We start from the raw sequence: 22,793 nt of genomic DNA on the forward strand, positions 1-22,793 counted from the left end.
GGTAAAACTCCTAACAATATAAAGTAATACAACGCTGTACGAGTTAACTGACAACATCGGATACCGTTTACATTAAAACGAAACGATTTTTTATATAATATTTAACCGGTAGTAGAATCGACCCAGATTCTGCCCTTGGTAAATACCATCTATTCATCAATTATATTGTACCGTCAACCAAACTCAAATTACTTTATTCAATATAGAAGTATTACACTTTCTTATTGATGGTCAATGGAAACAGTACCAGTTCGGAAAAGAAAATACCCTGACCTGAGAAGAACTGGCGAAAGAAACTCAGCAGTTTTTTTTATTGTCTCATATTATAATATATGAATTTAATATGAAATGAAATACCCAGGAGGCGATCGTTTCATTCCCAAGGTGTGCTATCGGTCATAAACTCATTAACTATCAACCAATACCAAATTAATTTGATTCTGGATAGAAGCTAGCTCACACCAGCTTACTTATCTTTTTATAGTATTTATGTTTATTACAAAACAGTAATGTTTAATTAGATACAATATTGTATTTCTTGGTGCAAGTTTCAAACGTTATTGAAATGTATTTTTGTTCTGTTTTTGACAAACGGGTAACAGCCGGCCATTTATGAAATTAAAATATTCCTCAATTTGTAATTAATTGAATTATAGGTACGATACGATTTTATATGTAAATTGGTTTGAAAAAATGTAAACGAATTATTTCGAGATGTAAAGACATTATATTAGGCAACGTGATACCGAACCATATTAATTCATCAGAAAAGTTGGCAAGTACTTTTGAATTAATTACAAGAGCACATGAATAATTGTCTTTGAAGATCTTTGGTATGTACTAAGCGATAGTGAGGAAACTTCAGGCTTCATATTTCATCAGAACTTAATTATTTACGTTGACATGCAGATTTATAATTTTACGTCATAACATCTAGCGATGATATATAACGCAAAGTCAGGCTTAAGTTAGCGGAAGAGCATATAGGCCACCTGATGGTAAGTGGTTACCACTGCTCATAGACAATGGAGCTGTAAGAAATATTAACCATTCTAACATAATTATCCGTTAGACTACCTATATAAATAAAAAAGTTTCGAAATCGATCTGCGTTTAAAAGCGCCACTGTGAAAGGAACTGACAGCACATTAAAATGACGTAAGGGCAAATACTTTCAGTTTATTAAGGTCGGTAATATGGGCTTGTGGGGTCGGTTCGCTGCGTTAGCGAATCTCAATTGCTATAATGGATAGCGATCCATAATAAAACAATGAGGTTTTGCCGTCGAAGTGGATAATTTTATTAACTGACCCATAGCAATGGAATTTATTTGGAACGTTTTGATTTTTAGAACAATGTTTTACTTTTATAATAGTAATAACAGTAAGTAATATTTTCAAGATCAAATTCTAATAGAATAAAGTGAAACAAAAACAAAAAGAGATCATAATACGTCATATGAATTAATGGCATTACAAAAATTTAAGACTAACAAACAAAACCTAGACTTAGCACTTAAATTTAAGAATAAAATATATAGAAAGAGGAGGGGATGGGGTACAAGGAAAGCCCCTTCAAAGATGTCCTGTTAATTTTTGTTGTTGTTCATCATTATTTTTTATGGTTGGTAAATTATAATTGAGTATAGTTGGTAAATTTTTTAATTGACTTTCATTGCCATTACGATTATTATATTATTTTTTATGGTTACTTTAGTTTGTACATATATTTTTTTTAATTGTATACAAGTATGCTTAGTTAGACTGAATAATACAAGTAACGTAACGTAACGTAAAGTAAGTTCTAATTAATAATTGCTTTTTGTATGTACTTAAATTCAATGAAGAACTATCTCAATTAATCCTAATACCTATCCACTACCTAAATATATGACTAATTTAAATTAAATAAATGTAAATTAATTTATCAAAACCTACTTAAATCTGTCCTAATATAGATTTTTAGTAGTACTGTCATTTGTATTATAATACAATCTTTGTGATCTTTGTCGTAACCGAATTGTATGATACACCGTTGAACCATTGTGACATTCAAGTCCCGAAATTATTCACAGCTTTACGAGCGATCTTCTAAACGTTAGTTAACAATTACCTGTCGAACGCTGACAAGATTTTCAAACAGATTTGAAACCATTATTAACATATCAATACCATTTCACGTTAGTCTACTCAAATTAGCTCAGTAAATAGACAATGGAAACTAATCCCTATATACACGTGACAAGGACCACGAAAATCGAAATGGTCATTTCATTTGAGAATGCAAATATTTATCCGTTAGTCTGTGTTTGACATTGATTTGTGACACTGAAAAGTAAAAAATATTGCCGTGCATGGTTACAATCGTTCGGAAGCGAATAATGTATCGGACGTCAAATAAAAGATTATCGAAAACGATTAATGTAAACAGGTCTTATATCGATGAAATAAATCGAACGATTAACTCTATCGATTCGACACGCTGAAATTTTTTTCAACGTGTGTGTCTGTGTGAACTATAATGTGAGAAGTGTCTTCCCACACGGTGGCAGTAGGAAAACGCGTTTAAACAATTTATTTATAGTAAACGTTCAGATCATAATCGTAAAGACCGTAGTCAGCCGTGGTTGTTTGCAGGCGGCGCGCGCGCGTGTTTCGTTCCGAAATGATCGAATTCGTATTTTGAAATGTGACAGTTATACATAGTATTTTAAGCGATGGGTGTATTTTCTTTGGTGATAATTTTTCGTGTTGTGTATTGTGATTAGCCAAAATACTGGATGTTGGATGTTTTGGTAAATACCTATGTTTTATTGAAGATTGAAGTTCAAATAGTTTTTGTTTTTATTTTAATTTTATAGTAAAGTTATTCAATATATTTTTAAGCTATTCTAACTACTGTTTGTTATTGCTGAGGAGAAGAAAATTTCATAAACAAACTACGACATTTTATGAATTATATTACTAGCTTTTCCCTCAGCTTCATCGGTGTAATTTTTTTTTTAATATTATTGTTTCTTGTGTTTTCATTGGTTAAGCATGATAATTTAAACACGATTTCATAAAATTATCTTGTCTTTAAAACAATTTGCCTTATTAAACTATAACAGCTGTTTCAGTTTAATATGAATTTTTATTTTTTTTATACACAATAAATTATGGGAAAGCATTACCATATACATAATTTATTACATTTATTACTAAGTAGTTGTGCCGCGACTTCGCGCGTATTTTCCAATTTAACATCAAAGTTTTTTTGTAGCCTAATTTACTCTTTATTATAAAATCTATCCATTCGTTCCAGAGATTAGCCGAAAAAAAAAGATTTACTATAAAGATATTGTTTGAAATCTTAACAACGCGAAGTTATTAGATTTATAAATTCGATTTATAAATATAGATTTAATTCTTATTAACACCAAAGTAAACCTAATCATATCAGTATTACGCGTATTGTAAACATATCCAAAGGTCAGAGAGATCCCTAATTATTTTTTAAATAATCTGAACAGTATTTTTGAGTTGTTGCAATAATTCAAGGCAGATTCAATATGTTACTTCATCAGATCAGATAAAATTATTAGCTCATCGGAATTTTATAGTTTTCTTTTAGAAATCTCTATTGTTGGGGCCTCTTAAGCCCTGGGCTGTTGGGCAGTGAACATTTATTTTATTTTAATTCAAATATATCAATACCAGATTATATGAACTTTAAGAAAAGCCATTTAGGTTATTTATATAAATCTTAATTAGTTACTTTTATAGTTATGCCTGTGTTATGTTTTAAAAGATGGTACCACCAAGTCAACTTTTATTCTGCAATAAAATATCAATACTAATGAATTTGACTTAAAATTTCATTAGTAGTAAATGTTTTGCCACAAACTATAATGGTAGCCTATTTCTGCGTTCACAAACTTATTGCCATCGTCCGTTTTTTCTGTAAAAAAAAAATAATTTAAACTTTCAAGTTAATGAAGTACGTGAACCAGTTCGTATAGTTTATAGCAGAGATGTTACAGCATCACCAATATATCATATTTTATCAAGAGACAGTCACAGCCTGTCATTTCACATGATATACTGCGCTTTTATGATCGTACATTGAATTGTTACTATCTAAGCCAGTTATATTCAACCTTTTTGTTTCTAAAACAATAAACAAGAGTTTCTCAATCAAATTGCTCTCCATTTTATTAAAAAACAAGCTGCGCCCGCGATCTTGTAAGCGTAAAAAAAAAATATTATTATAGCCTAAGTCCGATTTTATATGCCAGTAGAAGTCCCGATAAAATTGGTCCAACCGTTCTGTTCATTAGCCGGAACAAACAGACATATAGACAGAAATTGAAAAAAATATTATTTTGGTATATGTATCGTGTATACATTTGCATTGAGTGAGAAAGGGCTATTTTAATATTACAGACAGACACTCAAATTTTATTATATGTTGTTTAGATAAATAAATGTACAGATCGAACGGAAAAATATCTGGGACTTTTTAAATTGGAAGACTACAGGTCAGATTTAGTAGATTGATGGCACTATTCCAATTTTACAATTTACAAGTTTACGTGAGCACTCAAAACGGTTTGGCGGACCACAGGTTAACTATTGCTAGCTTGAACAATTTATGATTGAATTATGGAGAAGGAGAAAGGCAAACAATTCTGGACTAGTATAAAAAGTAAAGTAAAAAGTAACAGCCTGTAAATTCCCACTGCTGGGCTAAAGGCCTCCTCTCCCTTTGAGGAGAAGGTTTGGAACATATTCCACCACGCTGTTCCAATGCGGGTTGGTGGAATACACATGTGGCAGAATTTCTATGAAATTTGTCACATGCAGGTTTCCTCACGATGTTTTCCTTCACCGCTGAGCACGAGATGAATTATAAAGACAAATTAAGCACATGAATCAGCGGTGCTTGCCTGGGTTTGAACCCGCAATCATCGGTTAAGATGCACACGTTCGAACCACTGGGCCATCTCGACTCGGACTAGTCTATACTATAGAATATACGTTACGTCCTACTTATTCTTGATGGCACAACTATAATCTGTTCTTCTAGTCCATCTTTCTATATCTTATGTGACCCATGACAAGAGTAGAGTAGATTTCTAAATTAACAAACAATCAAGAAATCACTTGTTGGTAGGGCTTTGCACAAGCCCGTCTGGATAGGTACCACTCACTAATCAGTTATTCTACCGCCAAATAACAGTACTCAGTATTGTTGTGTTCCGGTTTGAAGGGTGAGTGAGCCAGTGTAACTACAGGCACAAGGGACATAACATCTTAGTTCCCAAGGTTGGTGGCACATTGACAATGTAAGGAATAGTTAATATTTCTTACAGCTTCATTGTCTATGGGTGATTGTGACCACTTACCATCAGGTGGCCCATATACTCGTCCGCCAACCTATACCATAAAAATACCTAAAATATTTAATGTAATTTCAAAATATGTGTATTACGCAACGTATTTGCCTAATCCTCCATTTTTCGACTCTATTCGCTTAGTCTGATGACCGTGGTCGAGTAGCGTGTACATCGGTTTTCATAGGTACGCCGCTCCGGGTTCGATTCTCGGACGAATCGATGAAGAAAAAGGTCGTTCCTTTTCTGTGTTCCACTTCTGTGTACTTCTGCTTTTCCACCTACTTACATTTGGATCAGAGTGATGTATGTATGTGACGTCGTCCAATATTTATTATTTACTAGTTATAATACTAGGGAAATAGAGTAGAATCATCAATCATGTGATTGGACCCAATGAATAAACACACGTAATTAAAAAAAATAGAACGCGTCATGGTTAACTAACTACTGTCGTTGACACAGTCACGGCTTTCATTCGGATCATAGCAAATATTTTTATAGTCCATATTGATGTTTGTTTAAGTGTGAAATTCCGGTTGTCATATTCGGATAGTTTTGTAAGGGTCTTTTAACTTAAGCTTATTTATTCGCTATTATATTGTTTGCTTCGCGGCCTATGGATAACAGAAATAGACAAAATTGTTTTATTATTGGTTGAAAAAGCCCACTCTTTTTGAGTTTTGGAAATTACTCTGTCTTGGTTCTGTTGCAATAGAATGCTGGTCCAACATTTTTAGGATATTTTGACGTCGATGTCGAGAAAAATTATTAGCACATGTGAATGATGACAATGAATCGGGGACAATTTTCACTTATGATTCAAGTTTTCTATCTAATGACTCAGATAGAAATATTGAGTTTTAGAAGTAGCCATTAGTTTGAAGAAGGTAGATCTTGTTAAATCGAATAATTGAAGACCTGATTCCTAAAATGTATTAATATTAGTATTTAAAATGAAAATTATCTGCTTTTCGTCCAACCAGCAGATCTGTTGACATATTGTTTTATCTATTTCTCCATTGGATTTTTCCGAATCATAATTTGCATTTCAGGACTTTTCCTCCTTATCAGTTATCAATCTTTGGAATGACGTGGTTTGCTCATTCACATGCTAAATCTACAATTTCTGGACCATTCGTTTATTTACATGTTTCATAATATAAAATCAGAAGGAATTATTTCAAACACATGTAACCGTCAATTAGCAGCATAATACCTTAGAACCTCGCCCAGCAGTAGAAGCTTTACGAGCTACTTCCAAACTTTTACACTTAGTGTAAGAGAGACAAAGATATTACTGTCCCTGTTTAATATTATGACTTAAGCTAGACCGAGTTCGATGTATTCTGTTTACGGATTAACTGAAACTTTAAAATTACTGACTCTAATATGTGAAACTTTTAAAACTTTCCACCAGTAATGTGTATGTATAGGGATCAGTTTGCATCATCTGTAAGTAGTGACATAGTTTCAAGTTAAATTATTCTATAAGAACTTTTACGCTCCGTAATGCTATCAAGTATTTATTAAATTGGGTTGAAAATTGGTATCCATATTAATTTTCTACCTTATCCTATTCAACAACCTGCACTGGAGCAGCGTTGTGGAATATACTCCAAACCTTTTCCTCAAATTTACAGGCCTGTTGTTGTTGTTAATTTTCTACAGAATTATTATTTTCTGAACAATTAGCTACCCATGTTGGGTTCGGATATCTGTATAACTCATTTATTCACACACGCCAGTAACACTCCATGTTGCCATACTTTTTCTTCATCATCATTTTTATCTCAATTAAATCAAATAAAAATCAAATCAACATACCCTTTATTGTACACCAATAAATAAATAATTTAAACATGATTGAGAAAGATGCATAGGAGGCGGTCTTATCGCTAATGTAGCGATCTCTTCTCAATCAATTATACTACTTAATCTTTTTCGTGAACTACTCTATCAATATGTGAAAGCCATAGGAAAATCCATCCTTTTTTTTAAGTTCATACGGTTCAGACCATCAGACAGAGAATTTGGTTTATAATATGTAGTAGTACAATATTTTCTTACATCAAATAATGTACAGGTTTGCATATACCATATTTTTACCCGAAGAGGAATTGAAATTCAGTAACATCAATAAGTTTTATTCTCTTATACTATATTCCCTCACATGTTTTCTAAGTAAATGTTTTCCACTAAATAAAACAATTATTCACCTTTTATTATAGTTATCTTCATGAATTAAGTGTGATATTGTGTTATACACACAACTATACACAGTTTTTTTTACAATTTTAGGGGTGAAAGTGACAATGGTAGTGGTGACCAGTGTTTACGCAGAAAACTTACGAGAAAGGTGCTCCGATGTATGGACACTTCTAATGCCGTCAACATCTACTCACAAATTTCAGTCTCATGAACAATACATTCAATGGCGAAATATCGAGCTCCATCAAATAAAAATAATAACATAGTTAAAAACCCGTTTTTAATAACTGTAATACATACGCACAGTGTTTTGTTTATTATAATCTAGACTAATAATAAATTATGAATGATAAAAGAAAGAAAGAAAGAAATGTTTATTAGGACACACTACATAATAAAAGAAAAAGAAGTATAAAAAATTTAAAACAAAAAAAAAAGAAAAACAACAAACATAAAAACATGTTAACCAACTATAACTACTCACTAAATTAATATCCAAAAAAAACAACAACAATACAAAACAACACAATGATACTTAACGTGTCGTAAAGGTTACCATTCAGCTTCCAAATTGGGTTCCAAAAACCCAATGCTGATTTTCAATGGTACCCTGTGTGTTTGTGACGGCCTGTGACAATATATGATAATATATTATAAAAAAATAAAAAAAAACTACTAATAAAAACGATGAAGAAGGTCTATGCTGTTTTTGGTATACCTCGATAACTAATGTTAATGCATGTGCGTGATCGGTCGTAGATAATCCGTTTCCAAAATTCGCTTGCAGGAATAAGGGATATAACAACATAAATCATGTTCTGGCAGCGCATTAGCAAGGCCAATATTTAAGGTCAGAGGTGACCACTTATCATCTGATCGTTTATTTTATTTCTAAAACGTCATATATCAGCCTTTTTAGCGAATATATTAGGACCTATATATTCTAAAGATTCGGCATCGTTTTTTTTTTTTGATAATTTTTTAATAGTTTGGAACTAAAGGAATTTGGAATATGTTTTTAAAAAAAATAATTGAGGGATGGCAAGTTTGTTGGCATTTGAAATCGGCTCGGGTTGTTTCTCTTTACTGAATTAAATTGGATGTGAACCTATTGGAATCTGCATTATAAATTATGCCGTTACAATTGAGAACTACATATCTAGCATATGTTTATATGTAGGGAGGTAATGGAAAGTAAAACACTGTATTATAAATTATTATAATTGTTTTATAGTAATGGGTATCTATACTTAGTTCATATAAAATACAAACAAAACGAATTAATCAAAATCTATTTTCTCTATCTCGATTGACAGACAAATTGACATCCATTCATTTCTATTATTATATTTGACACTTAGAAAAGGAAACGAGCGTTCAATAAGGATTTATGTGACAGTTAATATCAATATAGTGACCAGAAAAAGGGAAACATGAGATATAAGCATGATTCATGTACACATTATCAATTAGTCTCCTAAATACTACACGCAGATAGATTAATAATGGAAAATACAGAGCCGAACAAAATTTAAAAAAGGAACTTTAGTTCATTTTCAACTTTTTTAATTTTATAATCAAGGTTTTATTGAATTCTATTTTTGAATTATTAATTAATAAATTGTATAATACAATCAAGGTATACTCGGGACAAGCACAAGGGATTTCAGTTTCCAAGGTTAAGGTGAAGTTATTAATGATAAAAATTACAGCGCACGTGTCTATGGGCAGTGTTGACCACTTATCATATGGTTCATTTGATGATCCACTAGCCTGTGTTAAAAAAGGAAAGGATAAATATAAGTATACCCTAAGTCTTCTCTTAAACACGGGGGCCCTATTTATATACCTAATTGGATTTGTTAACACTGCATTTTTAGGTTACAACTGTAAATTTAAGAAATATTTATGTGTATATCAAAAAGCTGTATAATTTTGTAAAATGAATTAAATTATTATTATTTCTATAACAGAATAGCCGTAAGCGAAGCGTCTGAAGTTACGAATGAGCGATTACGTAATATTTTATAAAACATATTAAATGTTCTCATAGAAAGTCTTTATATAGCTTTAATAAAGTCAGTGAAATATTAGATAAATGAGATAAGCGTTAATTTGTAAACGAATATTTTCTTAAAATTTCTCAACAGAAAGTTATGATATACGAGAATTTACAATATGTTTTTACTATAGTCAGTCAACAAAATAAGGCAGATTTTAGCTTCACTTTAAAACACATTTCATTTCACATAGTGCAATGTCAATGCTGAATCGTTGATAGTCATTGGTCGGTGACTTTTGATAATGAAATAATAACCAATGATAGAAATTAGTACTTCCTGATTTGACCAATGAGCGTACGCCGTGAGTTGGACTTAAAGTATCAAACCATTTTCCTATGACCAAATTCATAATGACCAAGGTGAGATGTCAGATGATACTCGTCAATTGCGACTATTGTAACTATTTCGCTCATTTTAGAATTAAAAGGCCATAAGTATCTAATTTTTAGCGCAAAATCTTGACCATTTGGATGTCGTAGAAATAGAAAAGCAGAGTTGGAAGCAAGCAAATAAATAAGTTTAGCTTCTTACTATTGAGTATTGGATGTAAAGAAAGCATTGAATTAGTTAAAGTAATAGATAGTAAAAAGAGATCATGCATATATTCTGCTTTTACTTGGTGGTGGGACTTTGTGCAAGCCCGCCTGGGCAGGTACAACCCACTCATCAGATATTCTACCGATAAACAACAGTACGCGGTATTGTTGTGTTCCGGTTTGAAGAGTGAGTGAGCCAGTGTAACTGCAGGCACAAGGGACATAACATCTTAGTTCCCAAGGTTGGTGGCGCATTGACGATGTAAGGAGTAGTTAATATTTCTTACAGCGTCATTGTCTATGGGTGATGGTGAGCACTAACCATCAGGTGGCCCATATGCTCGTCCGCCAACCTATACCATAAAAGAGATACATATTTTAATGTATTTAAAAATAATCTTTTCAGTGGATGGTGGCCTTAAAGTTAATTCCAACATTCCATTAGCGAGGATGTCTCGAGGAAACAAAACAGAGATCTTGCTCTAAATGTCAGATTACTTCCATTCGATTAAAGATGCGTTCAGTAAACATGACCGCGTGTTATTAGCGATAAATATATATTATTATATATTACACATTGACATGAAAGTAGTTCTGCAATGATGAGAATTATCAAATTTATTATTGTAATAGTAGTCGTCTGCGGCGTCGCTCGTTTTAGAGTGCTGGTTGTCATGTGTTAGGCAAAAAAGTAGTCTATGTTTTTTCCTTTAGTTCAAATTCATACCAAATTTCATAAAATTCAATTCAGCGGTCTTGAAATAGCGATAGACAGACAGAGAAACTTTCACATTTATAATGTAAATATAGATAGAAGCATTACACATACTTGATTGTTAAATTAAAGACTGCCACCGGTTAGAAAAAAATACCCTGACCGGAGGAATCCTAATAAGCGTTTATCGTAGTATGTAGTTAATGCTTTTTTGTAGGTATTGATAAGAAAATTTGCTAACTTTCTCTCATGTCAATCAACTCTAATCTAGTAGATACACTGTCAGAAGACAATGGCTCATAGATATTTACTACTATCATTACGTGAGCTCTTCATTCTAAATTTAAAATTAGTAAAGATACCATAATAATAATAATTTTAAGTAACAGCTTGTAAATTTTCCACTGCTGGGATAAGGCCTCCTCTTCCAATAAGAAGAGGGCTTGGAACATTTTCCACCACGCTGTTCCAATGCTGGTTGGTGGAATGCACGTGTGGCAGAATTTCAATGAAATTAGACACATGTGGGTTTCCTCACAATGTTTTCCGTCACCGTCGAGCACGAGATGAATTTAAAACACATATTAAGCACATATATTATAGTGGTGCTTGCCTGGGTTTGAACCCGCAATTATCAGTTACGATGCACGCGTTCTAAACACGGGGTCATCTTTTAAACGAATGAGTTACTATAAATACAAATCTAAGAGTCTAATCATTTTGCACCTTAAAAAATGCCTGTGCTTAATTGAGTATTGAATTACAATGGTATTTTCTTTTCGGACGCAGTTCTTTTTAATTTGACAATCAATAAGTTGTTGTGAAGGATGTTTTTTAAATAAAGGATTCGAGGATTCGGTTACAATAAGAAATTAGCTATACATATATTGTAATGAAAAATTAACTTATACGAAAATAATACGAATGTTATACTCAGTAGGGTTTTGTGCAATTATTAGCTATTCTTTTGTCAATGTATCAGTTTTAATAAAAAAAGAAACGTTTTTAAATCTGAAATTAATATAATCGGAATTCGATTTTCAAAAATGGCATTCAATAAGCAGACGTGATTAGTTACAATTTTACAACATAGTTTTAACACTGCAAATCACTTCAGTGCTCCGCTCAATGGCCTATCAAAGTAACATAGTTGCAAATCGTTTGGACGGAGGAAGTTTCAAATTTAGGTACGTAGGTTCACTACGAGGGGAGTTGTCTAGTATAGCTAGGTTCGTAATTTATACGAAAACTAGCCTATTTGAATGCAAATCACGTGTGACGGAGTTTGACTTTAGGCTCATGTTACATGTATTGAGTTCTGATGAAACTTCTGTATCTGTGACGTTTAAATTTCCATTTAAAATTAAAAAAAAAACATTCAATTTTCAAATTTCGAATCTTTCGAATAACGTTTTTTTTTACGTATCTATGTGTCTTAACTGTCGTGATGTTCCTAGTGACTAGCTTCTATGTGTGTGTCGATAGTGTTTTAGATACTGTGTTTAAAACATATTGTTTATATTTATTCTATCTATAATGTTTCATATAAAATTTTAATTATAGAAGTGCAATGTATCTGTTCCATAGTGTTTAGTTAAAGTAAAAAGTTGGTCCTGCGTCACCGGATGCGCCAGATTATCATGCCATCGAATTATGAAAGTCAAGTGCACTTTGCGTATATATTATACACCGACCGGAATCATTACGACATGTTTATTTATATCTGTAGTCTCACAGATAATTTATTTTTATCACTGCCACGGAATATTTTTTAATTAAATTATCAAATAGAATATCTCGCGGGCTTTGTCCGAGCCCTTCTGATAGGTACCATCCACTCATCAGTAATTCTACTGCCAAACAATAGTATTGAAATATAACAGTGTTGTACTGTAACTAACAGTACTTAACAAAGTGATAGTGTCATAAAATTACTATAGGTATGACCATACATACCTCTGCAATGAAGTGACTGTAAAATTTTACATTTTTGTTGAAGCTATTTCGCCCAACGCGACGGTAATACCACCGATTCCGATAATTCTACTCGACTTCATTATACGGTACAGGATTTACGTTTAAATTAGATATTATTACCCTACTATGTTGTAACGTACTTAATGGTTATGCCTATTTTAGTTAGCACGACTATAATGTCTATATAAATTGTAAGCATAAAATGGCTTTTATGTATTTAATTAAGAGTGTATGATCAACTTTGTGTAATTATAATGTTTAATTATTATTTAACCATCGTCATGCAACTGTAGACTGTACGTGTGAAATCTGACGTCATAAATTACGTAATAAGCAAAATGGAAGTGTTGCGACGTAGAAACATTTCTAAAGCAGCTGCCATACATGTGCAATTAAAATATTCATTCTCGCATAGTTAAGAAAGAAGACAGAAATATTAGAAAAGACCAGTTATAACCAGTTTTCCTGAATTAATAAGCATTCTTTATTTAGGAGAAGATCTAATCAACCTCAGCAGATATAACAGTGCATAAGTTTGTGCACTGAGATGGGTGAGTTCTTTATATATATAATGGTTAATACACCAGCGTGACCTTCAAGAGTATAGGTTCAAGTATTAAAGTATCAATTTCCAAAAATGTTTCCATTTCCGTCATTTACAGAAAATATTGGCATAGAAAAAATATTTTTATAAATAGTTCGACCCGAAATTTAAACTAAAGACATTAGCCAATAGGCATATGACGCAAAAAAAAACTTATAATTTTTATAAGCTTTTATGGGAGTAAATATTAGTTATGCTTATCGCATTCGCATCGCTCCATCGCGCGAGTGAGTACCATCCATAATAGACTGAGCTGATACTAAGCAAGATGATGTAAGTGTCGGCTTATTATATAAATATAAATTAAATGTTAGTGTTTATTTTATTTCTTTCATCTCCCCGACTTAAAATCCCACGCAATATCAAGATCGTAATAAACATATTTCTGAGATAGACGTTTTAATGGAATTCTTAAATAGGAGCAAAATAAATATATTTGATGACAAATTTTTGGCTGGTGACAATAAAATATTCAGTAACAATAGTAAAGTAGCCTGTAAATGTGCCATTATACCACCGCCTATATACATACGACAGTTTTTTTATGGTATAGGTTGGCGGACGACCATATGGACCACCTGATGGTAAGTGGTCACCATCACCCATAGACAATGAAGCTGTAAGAAATATTAACTATTCCTTACGTCGTCAACGTGCCACCAACCTTGGAAACTAAGATGTTATGTCCCTTGTGCCTGTAGTTACACTGGCTCACTCACCCTTAAAACCGGAACACAGCAATACTGATTTCTGTTATTTAGCGGTAGAATAACTGAAAAGTGGGTGGTGCCTACCCAGACGGGCTTGCACAAAGCTACCACCAAGTGTTTTCCTAAAGGTCGTCAATCACTTGATAGATTATACACAGTAAAAATCATCTAAACCACTAATCTTATGCTGAGATCGGATCCACGTTTTCCGTTATCTGAGCCATCTTAACCTCGTTCCGTATCAGACATCTATTTGAGAATAAGAAAACGTTATGTAAGCAATTTTCATATTACTTAAATACAAAATGAGTTTAAACGATATTGTTCATATGGGTATGATTTTCGAGATCGCCCAGTGGTTAGAACGCGTGCACTTTAACCGATGATTGCGGGTTCAAACCCAGGCAAGCACCGCTGATTCATGTGCTTAATTTGTCTTTATAATTCATCTCGTGCTCAGCGGTGAAGGAAAACATCGTGAGGAAACCTGCATGTGACAAATTTGATAGAAATTCTGCCACATGTGTATTACACCAACCCGCATTGGAACAGAGTGGTGGAATAATATGTTCCAAAACCTTCTCCTCAAAGGGAGAGGAGGACTTTAGCCCAGCAGTGGGAATTTACAGGCTGTTGTTGTTGTTGTTGGGTATGATTTTTGGCTCAATGTTTACTCTTGTATCATCTATATTTATATACTAATATTATAGATGTGAAAGTAACTCTGTCTGTGTCTGTCTTTCTGTCGCTCGTTCTTTGCCAATCACTGAACTGAATTTGACGAAATTTACTATATATATATATATACAAATTTGAATTCCAAGGATGGACGTGGCTATATTTTATTTCTGAAAACTTGACAACCGATCCCTAAAACGCAAGTGAAGTCACGGACAAAAAAATATTTATAATTATAATGTCTGAAATTAGCCGTGTAATTGTTATTGATTTTATTGACAGTGAATAGCGCTGGAAAGGTTTCAGTTACAGTTATTATAATAATTATAGCATTTTTTTTTTGATAAAATCAAAATCAAAACATAATTTATTCAAGTGGGCTTTTACAAGCACTTTTGAATCGTCATTTAACAATTAAGTGAAGCTACCACCGATTCGGAAAGTAGATTCTACCGAAAAGAACCGGTAAAAAACTCAGTAGAAATTACTCTTTTTCAACATAAAAAAAAATACAGTCATGTTAGTTAATAGAATTTTTTTTTATTTTTTTTTCCGATGATGGTATTAATGTGAAAACGACATAAGTCTTAAATTTGCATTATGTATATGCGCGACAAATAGGTGAATAACTGAAAATCACGTTAACCAATTTTGATAATTCTTTTTTTATTATAAAATATATACTTCAAGGGTAATTTGGTGAAAGTTTGGTAAGGTTCTGAGCACAGGATCCATGACAAAGTAACGGAACGGAAGGGAACGGAACAATTCTGAGGAGCACGTTAGCGATACTCGGTCGAATCTTTTATTTATAGGTTATTTGGATATTTGAGTCACCTTCCGTAATGTGGTTATGTTTATGTAATTATCATAGTCGAATATTATAATCAACTAGCTACCCACCCCGGCTTCGCACGGGTGCAATACTGATACTAAATATACTACAGAATTTGTTTATATACGACATCACATCGCAAACTTCTAAAATTATCAGTGTTTCTTTACTATATTGTTCATGTTTTATATACACAAACCTTCCCCTTGAATCACACTATCTTTTAAAAAAAACCGCATCAAAATCCGTTGCGTAGATTTAAAGATATAGGGACAGAGAAAGCGACTTTGTTTTATACTATGTAGTGATGGAACTCCTATACGGCTCGCAGTTAGGGTGCGATATGGGGCAGAATTTCTTACTATCTTTAATCAAATTTTGTGTATGTGATGTGATGTCATATGATGTACGAAATATAGTTGGTCTTTTTCAAAGTTTTTTTGCTGAGTTCGATTACAGCTCTTTCGAGGGATCCTTGAAGTTTACGCCGCGTGACGTATTAAATCCGCATTTTCGAAAGTCTATTTTTGCTTTATTCGCAAGTTTCCTTTGAAATTGTCCTCGAAGTAGTTTCTGACTCATATAAACGGAACGTTTAATCTATCCATATTAAAAAAAATTAGTTAGTCAACATCAGCTTCACTTAAAATCAAAAAATAAATAAAAATTTTAACAAAAAGAAAAACCGACTTCAAACAAAACACTATTTTAAAACAAATGAATATGCACGAAAAAGTAATAAAAATAATTGCGTATTCAACATATTTTTTAGAGTCTTCCTAAGTTAAATGAAATGAAAAATATTAGACTACTTAAAAGTCGATTTACGATTATATCATGTAGTTATAATTATTGTTATATTTGGAGTCGGTGTCAGCCAATAAAACCCTATAGTATATCTATCAAAAAACAATACGAGAATACTTTAACAAATATGTTTTTTACACATTACCTTTTACACAATAATATACTGGATCAATCAAGGGGCTCGTATCGCTTCTTTCTTTTGATTGTTGGGGCAAGGGCACCGTGGCTGACACCGGCTCCAAATATAACAATAATTATAACTACATGATATAATCGTAAATCGACTTTTAAGTAGTCTAATATTTTTCATTTCATTTAACTTAGGAAGACTCTAAAAAATATGTTGAATACGCAATTATTTTTATTACTTTTTCGTGCATATTCATTTGTTTTAAAATAGTGTTTTGTTTGAAGTCGGTTTTTCTTTTTGTTAAAATTTTATTTATTTATCATCTACAAAATCTTGTATCGAATAATACGCCTTTTTTACCAATGTATTTTTTATAAACAATTTGAATTTACGAGACGGCAAAGTTTAAAATCGTCATTTCAGATTTGTCTTATACTTTCCTATTAATAAACAGTTCTATCTTCATATAAATACTTGCAAAGAAGACCTATTCCTTGATATATTATAAAGATGTAAGATTCAAGGAGGTAGCAGTCTTCCTATTTTATTGTCGTCAATCCCAAAAACAAAACTATCAATAACTAACGCTAAGAAATTACAAATAGATCTTTTGCACTCAAAATCACGACAAATGTTTAAATGGATAGAAGCTGTTCCAATCGTGTCCCCGATTTTAGCATAATGTAGAAAATATTCAAAAATCTTTACTTTCAGAATTGTAAAAGTCATGCAAAGAATTCTATTCTAATGTAAATATTCATACAGCGATTGTCGGTCTAAATATGCCGACATGCCGATCTATAACAATGTTTGTCGGCATAGATAATTACAACGATACCTGTGGTTACACTTGACGTTTTGTGTGGTTAACTACATTTAAATACTATTATTCAAACGTGAAGTTTGCTGTTTGAATAACCATTTTATCTTGACCCTCTTGTTGTATTCTCACTCTGAATAATTATAGGTCAAGTTATATTTCACATCCTATTTGTACAAGCAAACTGGCCTATATTTAAATCAGAGTTTTAAAATTCTGTGATATTTTGTGTGATTTACAATTGTAAATAGGTGAGGCTTCACGAAAAAAATGCCTCAATTCCTTACTTTAATTTCATGGTTTAGTTTACTAATTATCACCCGCAGCTTTACTAGCAATTAAGTGGTTGACCGTTAGTTATTTCGTATAAATAACTAGTCTATATCCCTCTTCCTTAAGGTTCAAGATTGCTTCATAGTGCGAAAGTGTAATAGACGGTTAAACAGACATACATATTACATTTATAAAATAAATATAATCTTTTAATGCAACAATACATCCAATGGCTAGGTGATGTGTATAATAAGTAATTTTAGGGTATAGATTTCGTACTCCCGATTCGAAGTTAATTAATTAAAACTATTGATACTGTCGATTGCAAAAACATTTCTTTTAACCTAAGCAATCGATCTATTCGTTCTATTGGTAATCGGTACTATTAGATTTGTTCAAAGATTATCGGTAGTACTAAACTTTTGGGGAAAGGATAATGATGAAGTCAAAGATTTCTCGTTCAAAGGTTAAACTACCGATATTTCTGCAACACTGCTCCAGTTCTAATTGATGAGTTTATACTCTGTGTACTTGAATACTTCCTTCAATTTATTAATATGGAATTCATCTGAAAATCCACCCAAAAGACTACTAATGCCATCTAGTGATAAATTAATAAAAACTAAATTTGTTTAAGTAAATATTTGAATTTCCTACGATATTGATTAAAAATGCCCGATCTCGATATAATATAAGCTATGTCCAATTATAGGAATTAGACGCCGCACTTGTTTGCTTGTGTTTGCCAATAAGTTTATGTTTATATATGTGTGCAACATTAGTGCTGTAAATTTTCCACTGTTGGGCTATTGGCCTCCTCTCCCTTTGGACGATCTCCATGGTCGAGTGGTGCGTACACCGGTTTTCATGGTTACATCACTTTGAGGTCCCGGGTTCGATTCCCGGCCGAGTCGATGTAGATTACCATTAGTTTCTATGTTGTCTTGGGTCTGGGTGTTTGTGGAACCGTCGTTACTTCTGATTTCCATAACACAAGTGCTCCAGCTACTTACATTGGGATCAGTATGTGATGTATGCGATGTTGTCTCTCCCATTAAGGAGAGGGCTTGGAACATATTTCACAACGCTGTTCCAATGCGGGTTATTGGAATGGACATGTGGCAGAATTTCAATGAAATTAGACACATGCAGGTTTCCTCACGATGCTTTCCTTCACCGCTGAGCACGAGATTTTATTATTAATTATAAACACAAAATTAAGCACAAATATATAGTGGTGCTTAAGATGCACGTGTTCTAGCCACTGGACCATCTCGTTAGCGCCTTAGCGTTGGTGCTGGTCTTCCTAGAATGGTTACCGATATTAGGACGATACCATCATCCTTAACATCATCAACCCAACTACTCTTCGGCGAAAACAGTCCGGAAATGTTAGCACGGTTTGAAGAAATAGAGAGTTAGTGTAGTATAGTGAGTACTACAGGCACAAGGAACATAATTAATTAGTTCCCAAGGTTGGTATGAGAACGATTGTTTTTTTGTAGTGGCATACATACGGGTCGATGTGTACTTACCATCTATAAACCTATATATAGCTATACAAAATATATATATTTTTTTTATGTTATAGGTTGACGGACGAGCATATGGACCACCTGATGGTAAGTGGTCTCCATCACCCATAGACAATGACGCTGTAAGAAATATTAACTTTTACTTACATCGTCAATGTGCCACCAACCTTGGGAACTAAGATGCTATGTCCCTTGTGCCTGTAGTTACACTGGCTCACTCACCCTTTAAACCGGAACACAACAATACTGAGTACTGTTATTTAGCCGTAGAATAACTGATGAGTGGGTGGTATCCACCCAGACGGGCTTGCACAAAGCCCTACCACCAAATATATTTAAACGGACGAAATTTTAATAGTTTCTTTTGTAGTGTGTCTTATAGTATGTAAAGTAAAAGTAAAGTAATGAAAATACATAAATAAGTCATAATAATTTAAATTTAACTTAATTAATTATTAATATTTAAGACTCATCATAATTAACTGTATTATACTCGTACGCTGTAATCTGTACGATTGATTATTAATATGTTTAAATAATTTCGAAAAGATGAACTTTGATCGTATCGCTAGTCTGAATACGGGCGGATGTATCGCTTAGCGTGATTGTGTGATATAGTTGTTTATAAGTCTTTATTTAGTAAACATCTATACGTGTAATAAAGTTGGAGTGTCTATTTGTAATAATAAACTTACTATTTAATAAATGCACATGTATGTATAAAAAGTATAACCAAAACAACATTTTTATAATTATTGCCTGTCTGTCTGTTTGTTCCGGCTAATATCTGGAACGGCTGAACTAATTTTGACTGGACTTCCACTGGCAGAAAGCTGAAATAAGGAGCAGGCTTAGGTTATAACAAAAACATTTTGTTAAATTCAAACGGTAGTATGCTAGTCTCATGATAAAACGAGGTGTCGTGGACCACCCAGTTGGAACGACATTGCTTTTGCTATATGTCATATATTAAATAACAAACATAATGAAATAAACCAGCAACGTTCGTAATAATTAAAAGTAACCTGTATATAATAGAAAGAGACAAAGAGAAAATAAAGAGATGGAAGATCGGGTTGACCACAAAGCCTTTTTCTTACGTGACGATTTCCAGTTCACTTCACTCTAAGTAACAATGACAACCGAATTAAAACCTCTTTTTTTAAAGTTGATTGATAGATTCACCTCCTTCTTAATTGAGTTGTTTAATAATAAAAAGCTACCGGCTAATATGCGTCGCTGCAATTAAATAGGTATGTGAAATTAAAACCGACTGATCTAAGAAACGCACTGAAATAATTGTACTCAGATGGAGTAGTGTTTATTTATCAAAACGACCTCGCTATGCAAGTGCATCAATTGTGATGGATGGCATACGTCATGCGGTAAAACTGTCGGCTTTCGGCCGTCCGGGGGTGTATCCGTTAACAACTACTATACAGAGCTATTACTTTACATAATGCATATGAATTGAACATACGTAATATATCGCTACTTATAACATATATTTATAATCTTGTATTTTTTTTTTCATTTAAATATTTTCCTAATATGATAAGAAATTTAAATTTGCTGTTGTTATGTCAATAGTATTTTAAAGCGAAGCTGCTTATACAATAATACAAGCTGAACCTATGGCTTTAACCGCGTGAAATATGTATATAAAACAAAAAATATCAACCTCTGTTTTAAGCCCTTAGGGGCAAAGTTTTGTAAAATTCGTACTTTTGTATTTTCTTAAATTCATAGCGGAGGGTCTTCATCTTATAAGGAACCTGTCAATTTTCAATTTATGTAGGTGATAGATAGTATCTGAGATATCGTGATTATTCAGCGAGTCGCAATTCCCCTTTTATACATATATGTATATATGTTAAAACTATACATATATGTATATAGATTAAAACTAGAACCTTAGCGTCACAAACGCAATGCGTCTCCCAGTATCAGTCAAATGTACATTGAAGAACCATGAACCAATAAAGAGCCACAAATGAAGATCGTAAATGAAGCAACAGAAAAGTATCTTATCAAAATCTTGAATCATGCATACCAAGTTATCGCAAAAAAAATCAAATTCAACAATTGTTTCAAGATGACGGCCGACTGACATAGGAAATCGAGGTCGACAATTTCAACTCACCATACAAAAAAATCAGCCTCGTCGGTTCATTTGCATTTGTCAAGTCATTTTTATGTAATGATTTCATTATAGTTTTGGTAACACAGTATAACCATATGAGAAGTATGTAGACGATAATATATGAGATCAGAATTTGGAAGTAATCCAGATCGCACATAATAGATTTTTCATTAACTCTTGATATAGAGTAACTAATTACATCGATGTTTATTTATTTGAAACAATGGTATGTTCCTATCAAAAGCAAAGTATTCAATAATAAACTAAACGTATTGTCAATACTATTAAGTCGAATTAAATACATGTATTGGAACAAACACAACTTTCATATGATCTAAAAATAAAAACAAACATAGTGTTAAAAATTATAGTATTCCGAATTATTGAAATTATCTTTCGTTAAATTAATTAAATGTTTTAATTTTAGAACTTGCTATATCTCTGCTTATACACATTAGAATAAATAAATAAACGAACACATAAAACTAAAATATAAATTTAAAAATAAACGAATCTATGTAAAGCGCGTTCTTCAAACATTCGTTCTCAACGGTGACACGAAGTGACATTCCATTTGACACTGTCATCTTTGGTGATCCTAATTGCGCAGGCGCCGAGAAGGCAAAGTATATTTAAATAAAGAAGCCCACCAAGATTCCAGGAATGTACTTAATAGATCGAGGAAAAAGGAAATAGAACGTAAATACTCTGTAAATAACGCCCCTCTATCTTGTTGAAACGTTTCTTGTTTCGTTTCACGGTACATTTTTGTTTTCAATATTTTATCAGAGTTTTTACATTTTAAATCAACCAGATCAAATATTAAATTTATATCTATACGTGTTTACAATTAAGGGGACACTTTATTTATGCTTTAAATGTATAATAATAATTGCTTTTTTTTAAAGAATAATTATCATGCATTTGTTAGTTAAAGAAAATAATATACTTCACTTAGTGATAGGGCTTTGTGCAAGCCCGTCTGGGTAGGTAACCCCACTCATTAGTTATTCTACCACCAAATAACAGTACTCAGTATTGTTGTGTTCCGGTTTGAAGGGTGAGTGAACCAGTGTAATTACAGGCACAAGGGACATAACATCTTAGTTCCCAAGGTCGGTGGCACATTGTCGATTTAAGGAATAGTAAGTATTTATAATATTTCTTACAGTGTCATTGTCTATGGGTGATGATGACCACTTAACATCAGGTGGCCCATTTGCTCGTCCGCCAACTTAAACAATAAAAAAAATATACTCTTTTCATTTGTATATGAAAATATACATATTTCTATTAACATATAGTAGAAAAAATTAAGAAGGTGTAAACATGTAGGTGAAAAGTAGTATCCACATTCTCTAACTGGATAGGTTAAGTAAGCT

At 32.6% G+C, this 22,793-nt stretch overlaps 1 protein-coding gene across 1 annotated transcript in view; it reads left to right on the forward strand.

The window, feature by feature from the left end:
* Positions 1-2,625: 2,625 nt before the first annotated feature.
* LOC124538491 (nephrin-like) overlaps positions 2,626-22,793 on the forward strand; it is a 136,589-nt gene continuing 116,421 nt past the window's right edge. Inside the window, exon 1 of the mRNA XM_047115570.1 lies at positions 2,626-2,794. The gene's annotated coding sequence lies outside the window, so the exon portion shown is untranslated. The remainder of the gene's footprint in view (positions 2,795-22,793) is intronic.

This window comes from Vanessa cardui, chromosome 20, assembly GCF_905220365.1.
Source record: "Vanessa cardui chromosome 20, ilVanCard2.1, whole genome shotgun sequence".
Classification (NCBI taxonomy): Eukaryota; Metazoa; Arthropoda; class Insecta; order Lepidoptera; family Nymphalidae; genus Vanessa; species Vanessa cardui.